This window comes from Denticeps clupeoides, chromosome 13 (genome assembly GCF_900700375.1).
Source record: "Denticeps clupeoides chromosome 13, fDenClu1.1, whole genome shotgun sequence".
In the NCBI taxonomy this organism is placed as follows: domain Eukaryota; kingdom Metazoa; phylum Chordata; class Actinopteri; order Clupeiformes; family Denticipitidae; genus Denticeps; species Denticeps clupeoides.
In genome coordinates this window covers 16,939,102-16,958,830 of record NC_041719.1, presented here as the reverse complement: position 1 = coordinate 16,958,830, position 19,729 = coordinate 16,939,102, and the positions used below count along the sequence as shown (strand labels likewise).

Sequence of the window (19,729 nt, the reverse complement as noted above, 5' to 3'; positions counted from 1 at the left end):
GCGAGAAGCTTCTAGGAGCCACTGTGGTGGTGTTTTCCAGTTTTGGAAAGTCTTGTCCATCACTGGGCCGCTTTTAGAGATGATAGGCTTCCTGATCCGTGATTGCCATTGTGAAACACTGCAGCGCAGCACACAGGAAATGTGTCCTCTGCATTTAAACCTGGGCAGCTGGAACCTTTTCTCCAATTTGGTAGCTGGCGATTTTTGAACCGGCAACCTTCCGATTGCCCACTAGGCCACCACTGTCCCTATGCTGAGTGGCCCTGGTAAGATCCCCGCAGCTCTGTGTTTCGCCCACAGGAGATTCGGGAGGTCAGGGTCTTGGTCAGGGGAGGACAGGCTCCATTTTTACAACGCGTCACATGCCCCCCTCCACAGAACCCTGCGTGGCAGTGGGCCACGAGAACAGATTATCAAGCCATCATCTAAGTCCATTGTCTACCTGGCGTGGTGCTAAGTATAGGAAATGGCGTTGATCCTCCTAGAAACGGCTGGGAAAACACACCTGATCTCACCGTGTCCGGCTATCCGTGTACTAATTGTGCCGGCTTGTAAACTCAGTAGGCAGATGGGACAATTTTCACACGGGAACCATGTGTGAAATGTCACATCGCGTGCAGTCAGAACATTGTGTGGACAGACGCGGTCCTGCCAAATGTGGGCCACTATGGAACCGAGCAGCAGTAGCAGGAGGCATTCTTCTTCATAGCAGTCCATAATGTAAAAGACAACCTTCTAGAGAATATGAGGCCGGCAGTTTACACTCACGCCGAGTAAATTCACTCACAGTATATTTCAAGTAAATAGCACCTATTTTTTTTCATACTCCAGCTAAAAAAAATGTAGGCTAAATTTTGCTATACAGCAAATGAACTATACAGAAATTAATTGGCCACTAATATTATATGCTTACATTTCAGCTAAAAAATGTAGGTTACATTTTACTATACAGCAAATGAACTATACAGCAATTAATTGGCCACTAATATTATATGCTTATACTTCAGCTAAAAATGTAGGTTAAATTTTACTATACAGCAAATTAACTATACAGCAATTAATTGGCCACTAATCTTTTATGCATAAAAAAGACAAAGACAAATTTTCCTTAGAAAAGTAAAGTAAAGTAAAGTAAAGTAAAAGGCTGGAGTCCATGGACAAGCACACACAATTTATGCCAACATACAAGAACTCACATAAACACACGCAGATAGACTGTATTTAATTAAACAATCAATCATTTGGAGTATATTTCACCAATTTAAGTCTGAAAATGTGTTATGTGAAGACAAAAAAATGCAAATAAGCCAACCTGGCTGTGAAGCACTTTTATGTTCCATGTAAAGTTACACTGAGTTCATGCAGGGCAGTCATTTCCCTGTAAGTTCCCTCAACTTTGCAAATAGTAAGTATGAATTTGCTTGAGACTGAAATGATATGTTGGGTGAAGTATTATAACCCAAATAAGAAAAGCAGGTTCATCTACATCAGTGGACCTGCAGGTCATTTAAAAGCCGTCACCAGATGCCCTTATCCAGAGCAACTTACAATCAGTAGTTACAGGGACAGTCAACATCAACAACAACATTTATTTCTTGTATAGCCCAAAATCACATACAGTATGTCTCAATGGGCTTTGACAGGTCCTACAGTTGACACCCGCCACACTTGACCCTTCTGCACACAAGGAAAAAACTCCACAGAAAAAACATTCTAGGAGAGAGAAAAAAAAAAAGAAAGGAAGAAACGTTGGGAAGGAGTGATACCCCCTTCCAGGGACCCCCTTCCAGGGTCGAGTGAGCCTGCAAATGGTGTCAGTGCAGGGCTGGTGATGATTTGTACAATATAATAATAAGTTCTGCAGTTGTAGAGGTGGAGAAGTCCAGAATGTAGTCCAGTGTCATGGTCTAGATTACGTGTCCATAATGACTTGAAGATCCCTGAAGCTGTAGTTGTAACGGTGGTGGTGCCTGTGGTGACCCTCTGGTTCGTTTCATGCTATGTCCTCGTTTAGCAGTTGTCAGGAACCAGGCTTTATCTGCTTGTCTCTTCACTGGAGGGAACCAGGTTTTATCTGCTTGTCTCTTCACTCTTCACTCCCCCTGGAGACACTCAGGGCTAAGGGTCTTGCTCAGGGACACAGTGGTAGTATGTGGGATTTGAACCTGGGTCTTCTGGTTCGCAGGCGAGTGTGTTGCCCACTGGGCTACTGCCACCCCTGTCACATATATGCCTGAGAATCAATTAACAGTGTGGACCTGTTACTGAACTAAATGCAAGAAAACAGACATAGTACCCCATCAGTGTAGTGCAAACCAACAACACAGAACCAATGGAGCATATGTAATGTTTTAATCCACAGGATCTTCTCAGTCGTTTGTAATACAGTGATGTAGAAATTATTTTTAATTATTATACATCTAAGAGATGGTAAATTGATGACTTGATGCATGAGGCTTTGCATGAAACATTACATTAAACGAAAGAGTATGAGATATCTCTGTGAGGGATGAGTTTATTTGATTTATTCATTCGATTAAATTTGTTTAGACCACATTCTTCACCTTGATGCATGTAGCGGAGCCTGGTTTCTGAGACGAGTGACTTTGGGGGCCGAGTGTGGTGTTGCCAGGGAAACCTCACCACATCAACTGATTAGCGTGGTATGATCTCCGATCAGGCAGTCAGATTAGTGTCTTTAACAGAGACAGAAATAGAGTGGCCAGTGCAATAGCACTCATACACACACAGAGTGGCTCAAAGCAGAAAGTTGACCTATCATAGCAGCCGGAACCCTCACCCGCCCCCAGCTTTGTGTCCAGTTAAGCACGGCCAACATGACACACATGGCACTGCCACTGACCTTGGCCACTCCGTCATGGATGGCCATGCATGATCCTGAAAAGGATGGATTTGGAGAGTCAACACAAGCCTGAGTGATTCAGCTCCAGGCGGACAGAGGACCGTCTTCTGATCTGAAATCAGGCTTCGGTTTTGAGTTACAGCCGCACTCCTGTTGTGCAGTGCAGGTTAAAGTGGGCGGAACTCACAGTCTGAGCACGGACTATATAGAAGACTGCCAACTCAGCAACTGCGGCGAAGCAGATGGGTTCAACATAAACACGAGCACAGTATAAACTCCCATCACTGGTACACGCAAACCGCGTAATGGCCACGCAGCGCCGCGCACTAACACAACGCTTCGGCTCATTTGAATAAAAAGCCTCTCCAATGTGCTGTGCGGATTCCCTGTAATTGAACTTGAAAGCATGAAGCCTTAAAAAATTTCAATTATTCAGCCCAACGGCAGGTCCCGTGTCAGCGTTAAAAGGTATTTGCCGTTTAACGTTTCCACTCGATTCTCCCTCTTTGTTTTGCAGGGCTTTCAGAATGCCTGAAAGGGGCTTTGGTGATGCCATGGTTGTGTTTAATGTTTCAGTGCTTGCTTTGCTTCTTTCTCCCAACTCGCAACTTGGCAAAACTGCGATGCAAAAGTGCTGATGTGTCAGTGTTTTTAGACACTTTTTAAGTGAGTAAAATCACAGTCTGGCCATTAGAAAGCCCAAAGAGTGCTTATTTGTGCCATTCTCAGAAAATGTGTGCTGCTCTTTATTAAAATGGAACTAGCTGCCATGGAATGGGAGCTTTCCCAGAAAGACTGGGAAAGTGACCGAGTCAGTTCACTTAATATCATAAGCTGCATTACCAATCTGCTCAGCACGCTTCACTAATGCAGACGCAACTTTAACTTTAACGTGCCTGTAATCTGGTGGGCATGAACAATGTTCTCCATGTGTTGGTGCACGTTTCCTCCTGCTGTCCAACACTATGTACACTAGGTGACATGGTGGCTATACATTTTGTATAGGTGTGAGAGTGTGAGTGAATGGTGTGTGTGAACAGGTGCGCGTGCACTGTGGTGGGCTGAGGCCCCGCCCTATGCCCAGTGTCCCGGCAGGGGTTATGCCATCCATGAGCCTGAGTAGGACTAAGTGACCATGGAAAGTCAGTGAGTGAGTGAGTGAGTGAGTGAGTGAGTGAATCCCTCACAGAAACAGGACATCATACCATGAAGCTGACCAGAGGGGTTATATTAAAAATAATTAGTTATTATATGCTCTGTATAATAGCTATATGATATAGAAGTGAAGTAAAATGTTTCAAGTGTTTTGATAAAATTTAAATTTAGTACAATTTCAAATAGTAGTATATATAAAGTGAACCAGTGACCCTTGCCCCGTAATCAGAAGGTTGCCGGTTCGAATCCCGAGCCGCTGTGGTGCCACTGAGGTGCCACTGAGCAAAGCACCGTCCAAACACACACTGCTCCCGGGTGCCTGTCATGGCTGCCCACTGCTCACTCAGGGTGATGGGTTAAATGCAGAGGACAAATTTCACTGTGTGCACCTGTGCTGTGATGCTGTGTATCACAAGTGACAATCACTTCACTTTTTTTTTTTTAACCTGTAACTTCCCAGTCTCCTTTTTTGTTTCACCTGCCAGAACATGTTGATGTTCTCCATTCTTGTCTCTTCATTAGTAATGTGCACCGTAGAGAGGATTTCTCTCAACCACGAATGTGTTATTCGAGTCTGAGGACGTCTTTTTTATTTTTTCCCCCCAGACCTGTTTTTAGCACTCTATTAATGAAGTACAGTGCAACCGAAATGTATTCAGCACAAATGTTGTTATGTTAAAACCTTATTGCAAAATGGATTAAATACATTTTTTTCATTCCATAATGACAATGTGAAAAAAACTAGAGGTTTTGGCAAATGTATAATTTGTAAAGGCACACACCTGCATATATAAGGTCCTACAGCTGACAGATTATGGATGGTCACACTGTCAGAGCTCCAGAGGTCCTCTGTGGACAGAGGAGAACCTTTTAGAGGGACAACCAAATAAATCCACCTATTAAACCTGTATGGTAGATTGACCCGACGGAAACCACATATTAGTAAAACACACCGGAACTATGGTCTCTGGTATGATGAGACAAAGATTGAATGCCAGGTGTCACATTTGGTGGAAATCAGGCACACCAGGCCTACAGTGAAGCATGGTGGTGGCAGCATCATGCTGTGTGGATGTTTTTAAGCTGCAGGAACTGGGAGCCTAGTCAGGATACAGGGAAAGAGAACTGCAACAATGTACAGAGACGTCCTGGATAAAAACCTGCTCCACAGCAGTCTTGAACTCAGACTGGGGCGACTGTTCATCATTCAGCAGGACAATGACCCTAAACACACAGCCAAGATATCAAAGGAGTGGCTTCAGGACAACTCTGTGAATGACCTTGAGTGGCCCAGCCAGAGCCCAGACTTGAATCCAATTGACCATCTCTGGAGAGCACCAACGCTTCCCATCCAACCTGATTGAGATGTCCTGCAAAGAGGAATGGGTGAAACTGGCCATGGATAGGTGCACCAAGCTTGTGGCATCATATTCATAAAGACCAGAGTCTGTAATTGCTGCCAAAGGTGCATCGACAAAGTATTGAGAAAAGGCTGTTAACACTAATGTACATGTGATTTCTCAGTTTTATATTTTGAATAAATTTGCCAAAATCCCAAACATTTTTTGTCATTATGGGGTGTTGCGTGTAGAATTCGGAGGACAAAATGCATTTTGGTAACATAACAAAACGTGGAACGTGCCCTAGTCTATTGATTACGAACCCGTTCCGCTACATTCATCCAGTCCAGGGCTGTGTGTCCCCAGTGTGTTTTATCATCTACGTGTATGTGTGTGAGGGCTGTGGGTACGTCGACCCGCTGCCTGGGTTCTGGCTGGCGAGGCTGCATCTCGCCACATCCACAAACACAGCACAACATTAATCATTAAAGGCAGACGAGAGGGCGTTTAAAGCAGCCCTCGCTCCAACGGCGCGCTGTGCGGGTTACGACTTTGGGAACGCGGCCCATTCGATCTTGGCCTTGAGACCCTCTGGAAGAAGCCCGCTGTGCTGCGGCTTGAATTTGAGCTCACGCTGCGTCTCTCGGTAAACACGGACGCTGGGTGTTGGGTAAGGGATTATCTCCAAATACATTTTTCTTCTTCAGACTACAGTTGTTCTCTCCATTCATGCTAATGACTTAATCCTGGATTAAGTTTTAAACCAGAGTCAGCTAATCTCCAGAACATGGATAATGTAAGGCTGAACGGAAATATTTGGAGAGCTTCTGCCAGATGAGCTTAACTTCACTCTGCCAGTTCAGGCTGGCCTTCCTTTTTCTTAAAGTCTCAGAGCATCCATCTGCATTAATAAGGCAACCAGCATGGCTGGAGCAGACGTTTATCATTCATACGGCATCCCAGAAGTCTGCTTTTCACTTCATTTCAGCTACACGCTCACAAATACCACCTCCTCATACAGGTCAGCAGCTCAACACACCTTGGAATTTATCAGCAGCAGAGTACAAGTGTACTCAGAACCTGAAATTAATCCTTAAACTTTCAGTTGAAGAATAACGGGAGCTGTTAGAAATCCAGCAGTCATATGCCTCTCATATACCTTTGTGGTGACCTGGGGCAGGATTGAAGAATTTCTCGAATTTTGAAATTGTGATTTGAAAAATAAATGATTTGAATAAAAGCAATTGAATATAAATTGTTTTTTCAAGGCCAGATTCTGCTTGATAGGTTGATGTCGGGGTCGCTGCAGAAAGACATGCTGGGTTGGCTAGAGCGTTGGAGATGCAAGTGACGGCGCAGTAGGGCCGCGGCTTGCCTTGGCGAACGGGTAGAGCGTGGGTGGACGGCGCCGCTCTGGTGTGCGCAGGGGGACTGAGTTCAGAACCATGAACCAGTCCATCTGAGGGGGCATGCAGCAGAGTAAACTGAGTCCTCTTTACGGTTCTTCGCGTCTGGGCAAGAGCATCTGGCAGTAGGTGTAAAACGTGGCATTTAATCGCATTGCTTTGATGTCCCTGTGAGAGACAACCATGGTCACCAATCAGATGTGTCCCAAGTTAAAGCCACGGTCACTTAAACTCGAGCAAGGGCCCGACAAGATTTGGACGCAGCCCACGCCGCCCCGCTGAGATCCAAGGAGCCCTGGACTTGTCTCTGGCCAGTGTTGGCCTCATGTCCTGTAGGGTCCTGACGCGCCCAATGGGTTTTCGAAAGTTACCGTGGGGTCGAGGAGACCTGTCTGATTGTATAAAGCTATCCTGTTCGTTGTTTGGTGATGATTCCGTTGTCCTGTCTACCATCTATTACACCCGGTTCGTGCGTCCTTCTTCCACGCCGTGTCCAGACATCATGACAAAATCACATAATGTAGTGAATAATGAACAGCCCTAACCTGGTTTAATAAATGTGCAGCTTGCATATTTTAACCACCTCTGTGTAAATATCTGAAATGGATTAGCACCTCTGGAGATCCAGTCAGTTCGTAATATTCAGTGAAATGGATAATGTAGCAACCTCTTTTTGAGCAGAAACACCTACACAGTAGGCTAGTTGGTAACACAACTACCTATGAACCAGAAGAGCACTTCAGGGGGACTGTCCCTGTAACTACTGAGTGTAAGACGCTCTGGATGAAATAATTAACAAAGAATTCCCTTTCATATACATACCCCGTGCATTCTAACTAATTCACACACACAAACTCTCCAGTGTCTTTTTTTTTTTACAGCGTTGTTAAGTACCAAAGGCATGTCCGTACATTGGTGAATTTTAACACGGTGATTGCACACTTATTAATGTGTAATTGCAGAGGAGGGGGTTGTAATTAGCCTCCACTGATGGCTGACAGTAGTGTAGCTGCAGCTGGAGCTTGTTGTCATTTGTGGAAGAGGAGCGACCTTGTTCTCACTGATAACACATACGCTCCTGGCCTCCGCTTTCGCCCTCCATACGAGAGACGGGTCTGTAGTGCAGCGCAGTCACTCCGCTCCAGCACCGTTCAGTCTTAAACAGCATCCAGAATTGCAAACAGGCCTACCCCCTGTTCCCAAAGGGCTCATAGTGCAAAGGGGTTGTCACGGTCACCTGACTTAATCATTTGAACCAGATAGACATAAACTCTATAGACAAAAACATACTACGTAGGCAACCACAGCACAGCCCTACTCTATACATGTTCATCGACAGGGCAGTGAATTCCCATTTACACTTACTGCATTTACCAACATTTACGGCATTTACCACAATTTATTCCCAAATCACTGGGACTTTGTGTCTTCTGGATCAGGGGCCACCCATTCTCCCTATGTGTCTCTATATGTTGACAAAAAATGATCTTTCTCTCTCACACACATACACATGCACACATATTAGTAATATGATAGGACTGTTGAAGGGATGACAGCAGCTTTTTATCAGTTTTTATGGAGCTGAGATCTAATTCCTCTTTGAGTGAAATGACACGTTTCTGTAGATCTGGAAAATAAAAATCCCAGCATGAGGTTGTGTTGGGCAGTGGTTTAGTTTGGTACACTAAACAGCAGGAGTAGAGATGATCTTTGCAGGATTCCCGCAGAGATGGTATTGTAACACCATGGTACCTGTGGTGGAATGACGCCCTGTGGTTCTGCTTATCGAACTGATCCTGAGATTGTTTTCATATGCAAACATCATAAACATCAACCATTAGCAATCCACTTTACTTCATAAACCATGTTCAAAACCTTCCTGCGCATGACACGATGCACGGGCTGATTAGGATAGCGCCTGTTTATTTTAAGTAATATCTTTTTAAAATGAAGGAATGTGTCACAACCATTTGGCATGACGAGGCAGGTGAACAGAGATGACGAGGAAGAAGGACGCATTCGCACGACGTCATGAAACCGGGGTTTACATGTAGACACAGGTGATAACAATCAGGAAACAATCACAAGAGACTAAAACGAAACTCTGTTCCGAACTCCGGACCTGGAGTAACCCCTGCCAGACCGGATCATGACAACTGGACTAATGTAAGTCATGTTGTAAGTCGCGCTGGATAAGGGCGTCTGCCAAATGACGTAAATGTAAATGTATCATTGTTGGGTGTGGTTTAATTTATCTTAATTTCCTTTTTGTCTATTAGTATTGACAGACACTTTTCAAGAGCATGACTTTTTTCAGTTTATTAAGCCCTGCTGGACCAGACAAAAAAACTGAACTGTGACTTCTCTGTATTATTACACTTTTAGTTTCCAAACATTCTTTGGTATAATATTATTACTAGGGCTAAATGCCATGATTGGGTACTGATAGTGTGCATGGAAATGACCAGCAGTTGTCCTAGCCTGTTTGGTGCACTGTGCAAAAAAGTCATTATTATTTTTTAAAAAATCACAAAATAAAATGTTTGAATCATGGAGGGACTGTATGATAAAATATAAACAAGAATAGTGTAATTTAAATATTATTTTATGTAAACTCTTCAGCTGAATACAGAAAATCCCTACTACTATGGTTAAATTTACATCGCAATTTAAATGTTATGCCATATCGCACAGCCCTAGCTATCACCATGAAAATATAGAAATATCAGTTGTAGGCCCTAACTGCTTGTGTGTTTCCTGGGGTCTGTGAGAACCTGGTCAGACACATAACCCTCAGTAATCAGCGGCCCTCTTTTATTCAGTGTCCACCATAAGGTCCATTAGGTCTGGAAGACAGGAGCACACATTTACATTGTTATCCATAGCTGATGAGTGGGGCGGCTTTCAAATGTTCCTGTAAATTATTCTGTCAAAATGTTCTTGCACAATCCGTATGTGACAAGTCATACGGATGTGGTGTGAATTCTGTCGGCATTTTAACACGCTTTGATAGGTCAGGATCATTTCTCAAACCAGTATGTATACACTACTCACAATAAGTTATGGATATTGTTATTTACATGAGTGCTTTTCCTATTTGCTCTGAGGTTTAATGAAATAAGTAAAGGTTTCCTTTGATATTACTAATAATGAGGAGAAGAAACACAATTTTCATTAGTTTAATATTTATTAACCCAAAATTTTGGACAATAACAGGGATAGCCCCAAATAACAAAAACTGACAGTAGCGAGTGTTTCCACCATTTTCTGCAATGACAGCTTGTCATCGACGTCTCATGCTCCTCACTAGCCTCATGAGGCAATGCGTTCCACTCTTCCACAAGTGCTACGCACAGCTCTGCCAGGTCAAGTGGGGGTGGGGTACGATCATTCAGTCTCTGCTTCAACTGGTCCCAGACGTGCTCGATGGGGTCCAGGTCAGGGGACATTGATGGCCGTACCATATGAGGCACTCCAACTTCCTGAAGTCAAGCTGTTTAATTTTGTTTCATTTTCACTTTCAAGGTAGCAATTTCATCGAGATATACGGAGAATAATGGTGATCAGTCACCGTCACGTTTAGTGATTAGTGATCCTTCAGGAGTGTTTCTCCGCTTTTTTTATTCTTTAGGTCACCAGTGTGTGTGTTTGGAGACATAATCCATGTCTATGTTCCATATAGTTGGTGCATGAATCAACAGAATAATGAAATAACGAGCTGTCCACTGTGCTTAAACTTCTCTGAATATATGCAGTAATGTGTTGCAGCTTGATGTTCTTGTTTAGGAGCTGTCTGTGGTCCTGATCTCTGGACAAAGGCCCAGTGTGAACTTTATACTTGACTTGTAGTCATGTACACTCATCATTAATTTTTCTCAAGCTCAGAGAGAAGTTATTGTAATATAATGCTTGGCGATGTGGGACATTTCTCCCACCTGACACATCAACTAAACAGAATTCTTATATTCACTAGTTAAGAAGTGCCGCTGTAAGGTGAGGGAGGTCAGGAAATCAATTTAAAAAGCATGAAACAAAAGTCGAGGCAAGGCCCACATACAAAAAAAAAACAGTATAGATACTTTAAGTATGCCGCACACCGTATCCGTGGATTCTGGGAATGTCTTATAGTTGGCGGCGTTGGACTGGCTTGTAGTTAGTCCTCTGCATGTGAACGTCTTGCTCCTCTGCAGTTTTCATCTGTTGTAGGAAAGTATGAAATATGGTGACTTTCTATGGAGATGCGCTAGAATCACTACGCGAACTGGACAGCTTATATCAAACTCCGTTTGTGCCATATCTTGTCTTTAATCAAGCTGACGAGCTTTCAAAGCAGCTTCAGCGCACCATGTCAGATGTTCTGCGCTCACCATGGAATGTCTCCGCATTTCCGTAAGAGGTTAACCGCATGAGAAATTGACGTCTCTGTTCCTCTGGCAGAATTAGGCTGGACGCGTGCACAGACAATGAGATTACGTTCAGCGATTTCGCTGGGACACAGCAACATTTACAGCATTTATCAGACAGGTCCACAAGCTCACTGTAGACAGTCGCTCCGGTTCTTCATGATTTCTCCAGTCGCTCCGGTTCTTCGTGGTTTCTCCGGTCAATACGAATGCTGTGATCCATGCGTGTACCTGTCTCACTTAATGTCTTACTAGGCCTATATAGACCCTGGATGGGGTTTACCAAGGGAGAAAAAACATGGCAAAATTTAGCATGAGTAGAGAATGCCGTTCGGCACAACGCTGCATATTAATAGCCGCGCTGGGAAGCAGCATTGTGTTTTCTGCCCGTTCGAGGAGGTGGGAGCCCTTCCGGCGTAATTACAGGCACGGCTCCCGCGCGCCCATCTCACCGATTGTGACGAACGATGGCGAGACGATGGCCAGTGAGTTGCGGCTGTGGAGGAACACGCTCCCCATGCAGCAAACCCATAGCCCTCTCTCTCCACGTGCCGATTTGCCCATCCTGTTCCAGGACAAATCAGGCGGATATTTGCCGTGTTCGGGACTGCATGCGGTTTGTTCTTGGTTTCGGGGGGCTTTGCCCCCGTGTCCGGATCCGTCCTCTACATTCGTGGATTGGGAGGCGGGCCAAAAAGAAAAAACATGACAGAGAAACCAGAGGGAAGACTGTAAAGTGGCGCCGCCGTGCCAGGAGTCCCGGCTCTCCGGCGTGGGCGCGTTGTCAGGGAGATGGGGGTTTATTAACGCGTTTAATGGCGTGTTTGCGCTCAGCGTTTATTTTTAGGCCGATGCCAGGGCTAGAGACCCGTAATTGTCCAATCGGGGTATTTTGGTTACGGGAGCATTAACCTGCCGCGCCGTAGCTGCTCATTACCGCGCCTGGCAGGGTAAACATGCGCCGGTCGGGGCTTCTCAGGGGGAAAGCGTCTCACCATGAACAGGGATCTCCAGTGGAGCGCTGTCTGTTCCCAGAATTCCCTCTGAGTGGCACAGCCTTCTCTGTTTCTTTTTCCACCAAATCTTTTGCTGAGAGCATCCTGGTGCGGAGTTTGGCCCTTACACGTCATCTGATAGTCATCTGCTGGACCTCTTCTATACTACCTGAATATTACATCCTAATACACAACTGGACTACAACAACCCCTTTATGCCCAGGGTAATCCAGCGGAGGATTTTTGCCAATCAATCAGTCAGTCAACATTTTTTTATTTATACATCGCTTTACTGTACTGTCACCATTGGCTGCTCACTTGATGCCGTGAGCACTGGTCCAATGCGGGGCGCTTTGTGCCAACGTACATTGTGAAAAATGTACAAAGGGTAGACCCTTCTAGCTGGTCTACCACTATGTACCATCTGACCTCTACAACTAATACAAAATGCAGCTGCACGACTGATCTTCAACCTTCCCAAACTCCCCCAAACCACCCCTCTGCTACGTTCTCTCCACTGGCTCCCTGTAGCTGCACACATCAGATTCAAAATACTGATGCTGGCCTACAAAGCCAAACATGGAGTAGCACCATCCTACCTCACAGCCCTTATTACACCTCACACTGCACCTCGTCTACTCCGAGCCTCCAGTACTGCTCGCCTGGTCCCTCCATCTCTGAAGGTAAAAGGAAAACATTCATCTAGACTCTTCTCCGTCTTGGCCCCTCGGTGGTGGAATGAACTTCCCCTCGAGGTCAGAACAGCTCAGTCACTGAGCACCTTCAAACGACAGCTCAAGACCTTCCTCTTTAAAGAATATTTAGATTAAATTGTAATTTTCTTGTTGTCGAACTTGTGTACAGAATCTACAACAGAGTGAATAAATAGATGTATTCATAGTTGGGGTCCTAGTGAACCAGAATTGATCTCTTCATCGATGGTAACTTGAAAGCACATTGTAAGTCGCTCTGGATAAGGGCATCTGCCAAATGCCGTAAATGTAAAATGTATAATGTAAAAAATGCGTGTATTTAAAGCCCCTCAGTGTGACAGGCTCACAGGGACCCCACGGAGCCCCCCTCCCCAGGCCAGGTCTGAGGAGGGAGATCTCCGAGCCGTCCTCTCCACCCGCCGCCACGCTGTGGAGAGTCACACCAGACCCCCACCATTCTCCTGCAGGGCAGAGACACCCCGCCGGCACATGCCAGAGAGACCATAAACAGCAAGCTGTTCTGGAACAGCATGCCACCTGCGCGTGTGTGTTATACAGAGCTGCGTCTGCATACGCAGGCGAGTGTGTGTGTGTGTGTGAACAGGCATAACGGTGTGTAGGTTTTGAATTCATAAGTGGGTATATTTGGGTTATATTTTTACCTTTTTTTGTGTAAAAAACATTTGACAATTTCTAATTTAATAATGCATATTTAGTACCTTGTGTCCAGATATAAATACAAGTGTGTGTGTGTGTGTGTGTGTGTGTGTGTGTGTGTGTGAGACTGAGGGGATGTAGATGAAGTCTGCGTCAGTGCCCTCAGTGTTTGAGTGTAGTTTTTAAGCAACGCTCCCTGTCTGTCTCAGTCCCTCGTCTTTGCGCCTCACTGTCTGCCTGTCACCGGCGCTGGTAGACCGAGTGGAAAATGGCTGCGTTCGGGTCATAGCTCAGGGAGCTGTCAGCTGCCGTCCTGCCTTCATAATAAACCATCAGTGAGACAGAAGAGCCGGATCGTGATTCCCAGACCCCCCGTTTCTTACACGTAGCAACTTCATTAATGACACGGAAGGAGCATTAATAATAATGGGGTTAATAATAATAACCATGCTACACATGTAGAATAAAAATTCTTCACTAAATGTAAACATCACGACTACATACATTTTACAAACACTCATTACATATTCACATTGACTCATTGTCTTGTGGCATTCCAATCAGATGCTGTGGTGAAGTAATGTTGAAGTAAATGGTGCGTGACTGGTGCAAGTGCTGAGTGTGTGTGTGTGTGTGTGTGTGTGTGTGTAGCAGATGAGACGGGAGTCGCATCCTCCCACTGGGCCTTATTTATTGATGCAGGTAGCAACCCTGACTCACAACAGTTTGTGGAGCATTTACCAGACATTAATCTGTTTGTGGGCAGAGGGTAATATTTCTCACGTGGATCTCTCTTCTACAACAGTCTCCCTTTGTGAAGAGTTTTATCTCGTGAGCACTAGGGCTGCAACTAACGATTATTTTAATAATCGATTAATCTGTCGTAGAATCGGATAAAAAGCATTAATTTCCAACCCTTTATTCAAAAACAGAACCAAAATCTTTAGAAAGTGCACAAACATGGTGCTCCTTGAGCTGTTATAATAATAATAAAATAAAATAAAAATTGACTAACACAAAAAACATACACATGTATGCTTTACATCTGCCAAATAGACTTTTTTTTTTTAAATAAAGTGCCACCTGAGCTGCCAGAACAATAAATAATTTATAAAAAAATAAAGAACAATGCAAATCAGAAAATTTAACAGGATTTGTTTGAATGTCAGAACTTGTTCTCTACACTACACTGCAGATGCACACACTCGCAGACGCACACACTCACAAACTCTCACACTGACACACACACACACTGCAAAAAACTACTAACTTAGTAGTTTTGTCCTGATTTCAGTCCAAACCTCTAAAAAATCTTAAATCAAGATACATTTACTAGACACATGAAAAAGCATAAGAAATTATGTCTTGTTTTCTGATAAAACATCTCAAAATTAAGTGATTGTTTGTTTAAAATAAGCAAAATTATCTGCCAATGGGGTAAGAAAACTAATCTTAATGAGATATAATCTCAAACAGAAGTTTTAAGCGTCACTTAATTTTCTCATGCCATTTTTCTTGTCTAGTAATCTTGATTTAAGATTTTTTAGATATTTAGACTGGAAACGAGACAAAATTACTAGGTAAGAAAAGCTTTTTTTGCAGTGTAGCTATACATGACAACAGATAGAAAAATGAACGGTCCAAAAAAGGCTAGTGAATAAAAACATGTCTTTAATCTTTTAATGCAAAGTAACTATAGCACCCCTGCTTTACTACTGTTATTAATGCACTAACGCTAACTTGTCATGCCTGTCAAGCTGGATGACGGGTAAACATTTACATTTACAGCATTTATCAGACGCCCTTATCCAGAGCGACTTACAATCAGTAGTTACAGGGACAGTCCCCCTGGAGACACTTAGGGTTAAGTGTCTTGCTCAGGGACACAATAGGCGAGTCGTCCACGCTGTAAGTCCCCGTCTAGTTCTCCTCCGTGGCGAGTTAAACACCAGCACCAGGGACATTACGTTCCTCACTTCAAAACGGAACAAAAGTAGGATTCTGTAGTGACTTCCCCTGCTGCTGAACTCCCTTCTTCCTCCTCAAACACTCCAACTTGTTTGCGTTTCAGGTGCTGGATCATTGCCGTGGTGCTCCCGTGCCGTGCCATGTCGCTTTTGCATATTTTCGCGCAGATTTCTCTGCCTCCGCCATGTATCTGTCCTCTACCTCCGCTCGTTTTTTTTATTTTTGCTCCGCGCTGTCTATGAGGCGCCAAATTCAGCTAGCATCTGTGCGCGAGAGAGTCCGCGCTCAAATACAGTTTTTTTTTAATAATGAAACGTCTCTGCGTCGCGCGACATAAGGAATCGATTAGGAAATTCGTTGCCAACTCTTTTAGTAATCATTTTTTATCGATTCAATCGATTTGTTGTTGCAGCCCTAGTGAGCACCCAGTTGGGGTACAAAACTGCTAAACATAAGCCAAAGATAAGATCCAGGACCGGGGATATCAAATAAATCTATCAGCGTTATTTATAACCTGTATATAACCTGTTGAAGACATCAGTGAACAATGGGAGGAGAGTCCAACACCCCGCTGATTTCAAGTGAAATTTTATTGGATGTCATGTTCACAAGGACGGGATGAATAACTAGAGAGACACCATGAAGCTCCTGAATGGGACTTTTAAATCTTAAACTCAGATTTGCATTTGACACTTTTAGGAGGCCCCACCCATTGAAGATGGTTGTATGGATGGATGTCATGGTTGTTCTGCCTCTGTGCATATGTGCCGTTACGTGTTAATGTCACTGTGAAGATGTTAGGTTTTTGCAAGGCTGTGGTAGCAGGGTGTAGCACGCCGTGCTGGGAAGTCACCAGATACTAAAATCACAACCACTGAAAAATTTAAGACCTTCAAATGTTGTGCCCGGAGTCCCAGGCGGGTGCTGTCAGGATTGCCCTTCGGTTCCAGATTGAATCCATGTGTGGAGATTGGAGCAGGATGAATATTTCAGGGCCTCCCCTGTTCTTTGGCGACGGTGTTACACTTGGCTTTTAAATACCTGAGATTCATTCTCTTGTAATGGCTCTGGTACGAGTGGAGTGTGTGTGAAGGGCTTAGCTTAGCCTGGCTGCAGGAAGAGATTTTAGAAAATTGCTTTTGGGAATGGAGAGGCAGCGGAAAGAGTTTTTATGTGTAGTAACAATCATATCTGCATGGGTATATGCCTATAAATGCTACAAAAAGCCTGTTTTTATGTTACTGAGGTTACAACAAATATGAGTGTAAGTAATAGTAAAAAATAAAAAAGCGGGGTGATAGTAGCCTAGTAGGTTAAACACTCAACCACAAAGTCACAGGTTCAAACTACCATTGTGTCCCTGAGCAAGACACTTGACCCTGAGTGTCTCCAGGGTGACTGTCTCTGTAACTACTGATTGTAGAGGTGGCCATTTCACATTGTTCACAATATAAATGGTTCTTGCCCTGGGAAAAAAATTATGATGTTCTACGGATGGGTGATATGCCAAAAAAATGATCATAAGTGGATAGATTTTTAACAATTTTTATCTGTTTTAATTTTTTTTGTTTATTAGTCTTAGTCACCTCCATACTCATTTTAGTCTAGTCAAGTTTCAGTTGACTAAAGGTTTAGTCATTTTAGTCATATTTAGTCAGAATTATCCATGCCTATTTCTAGTTTTAGTGAATGAAAACGGATGACATTATAGTCTCTGGATATGCCAACTCCTTTTGTACAGCTCAGAGTGGGTGCGGGCAATCAAGTTTAAAAAAAACATACATTTTCAGTTACACGTTCTTTTTTCCACTTCATTGTAAAGAAAGTGTGGATGTGAGACACAGGAAACAGAAACCATATTATAATAACGCAATTAAACAAGAGGAAATGACGTCTCATCTTGTTTTCGTGAAAGAATAATGAAGATACATTTTAGTATAGCTTTTTATTTTGTAAACCATATTTTTATTCATCAGCACTATTACATGATATATTTCGTGTTATCGTCACATGACCAGCATTTACATTGCAGATTGTCTCATTTTAGTAACATCAAAAAAGATGTTTCTTCATACTTTTTGTTGATGAAAACAACACTACTGCCTACGGTACTTCTGTATTTCAGCACCTCAGCAGCACAGACATCCAAACCTGCAAAAACCCCATCACACTTCACACTTCTGTCAAGTGCGTGATGTACATGCTCCTGTCTGCATGCTCTTGTTTGCTTGGTCTAGTGTCTGTGATATTTTATTTAGTTTGTAGACTTTATGGAGCTGCTGTCAATATGCGGGATATCTGGTAGCCACTCGTCTCCATAAAAAAAATATATATGCATATCATGAAATATATATATATGTGTGTGTGTAATATATACACACACACACACACACACACACACACACACATATATATATATATATATATATTTCATGATATGCATTCTCTTAAGCCTGTGTAATTGGGCAATAAGTTGAAAGGGGTGTGTTCAAAAAATAGCAGTGTCTGCCGTTGACTGTACTAACTCCATATTTTGTACAAACGTTTCTGTTTCTAGGATTTTGTTGCATGACCACCGTTTTTATAACTGCTTCACATCTGTGTGGCATGGGGTCAACCAACTTCACTCTTCTGATTCTTTAACAACATTCCATAATTGATTTACATTTCTTGGTTTTGCTTCAGAAACAGCATTTTTTATATCACCACACAAGTTCTCGATTTGGATTAAGGTCCAGGGATTGGGCTGGCCACTCCATAACATTAATTTTGTTGGTTTGGAACCAAGACTTTGCACGTTTACTAGTGTGTTTGGGGTCATTGTCTTGTTGAAACACCCATTTCAAGGGTGTGTCCTCTTCAGCATAAGGCAACATGACCTCTTAAAGTATTCATATGCAAACTGATCCATGATCCCTGGTATGCGATGAATAGGCCCAACACCATAGTAGGAGAAACATGCCCATATCATGATGCTTGCACCACCATGCTTCACTACCTTCACTGTGTACTCACAAACTGTCTGTGGCCCTTGGACCCAAAAAGAACAGTTTTTCTTTCATCAGTCCATAAAACGTTCCTCTTTTTCTCTTTAGGCCAGTTGATGTGTTCTTTGGCAAATTGTAACCTCTTCTGCACACGCCTTTTTTTTATAACAGATGGACTTTGCAGGGGATTCTTGAAAATAGATTAGCTTCACACAGACGTCAGTACTTACAGGTAACTCCAGACTGTCTTTGATCATCCTGGTGCTGATCAGTGGCTGAGCCTGTGCCATTCTGGTTATTCTTCAATCCTTTTTATGGTTGTCTTCTGTTTTCTTCCTCGTCTCTCTGGTCTTTCTCTCCGTTTTAAGGCATTGGAGATCATTTTAGCTGAACAGCCTATATTTTTTTGCACCTCTTTATAGGTTTTCCCCTCTCCAATCAACATTTTAATCAAAGTACGCCATTCTTCGGAATAATGTCTTGAACGACCCATTTTCCTCAGGCTTTCAAATGCATGTTCAATTCAGGAAGGCTTCATCCTTAAATTGGGGCCACCTGATTCACCTGATTTCACAAAATTGATGACCTCACTGATTGAATGCCACACTGCTATTTTTTAACACACCCCTTTCAACTAATTACCCAATTGCACGGCCTTAAGAGTGTGCATATTATGAATGCTGGGTCTTGTTTGTCACTAGGCTATTACCACTCGATCAAGATGGCCCAGCCCTTTGTTTTTGTATGATTTAATATCAGACAGTAAGAAACATACATACAGCATATGTAAACTTTCTGTTTCAACTGTATGCATCATGCACGTCACTTTCCAATACATACAATGTTCCCACAAAGTAGGATGGTGTGTAGGAGAATGCTGTAGACAGGACTGTGTTACTAGCGGCTGTTCTGGCCCCTTAACTGCGGTGTCGGCTCGGTTGTGTAACAATCTTATTCAACCAACCCACTCTGCTGAGGCTCATGGGAATATGCTCTCTTAACAGGGGTGTTTAATGCTCCTCTTCACACGCTGGCTGGATTTAGCGAGGTGGTGAAACGACTGATCCAGGGCCCAACCAAAACCGCTGCTTTGAGGAGACATCTCGCCCCAGTGTTCCTTCTACCTACTCAGCCTCTCTCTTCTACTGACCAGAATTCCACTACTCATCAACAGGAACCTATAAATAGCACACTAACCTATTGGCTTTTCCACTTTAATTGTATTTTCTATTTGAACCTATA

General features: G+C 43.4%; 1 protein-coding gene across 6 annotated transcripts in view; it reads left to right on the top strand.

Annotated features, from left to right (window-relative positions):
- Window positions 1-19,729, top strand: part of gabrb3 (gamma-aminobutyric acid type A receptor subunit beta3) — a 74,308-nt gene that overhangs the window by 26,892 nt on the left and 27,687 nt on the right. The gene's annotated exons all lie outside the window — the stretch shown is intronic.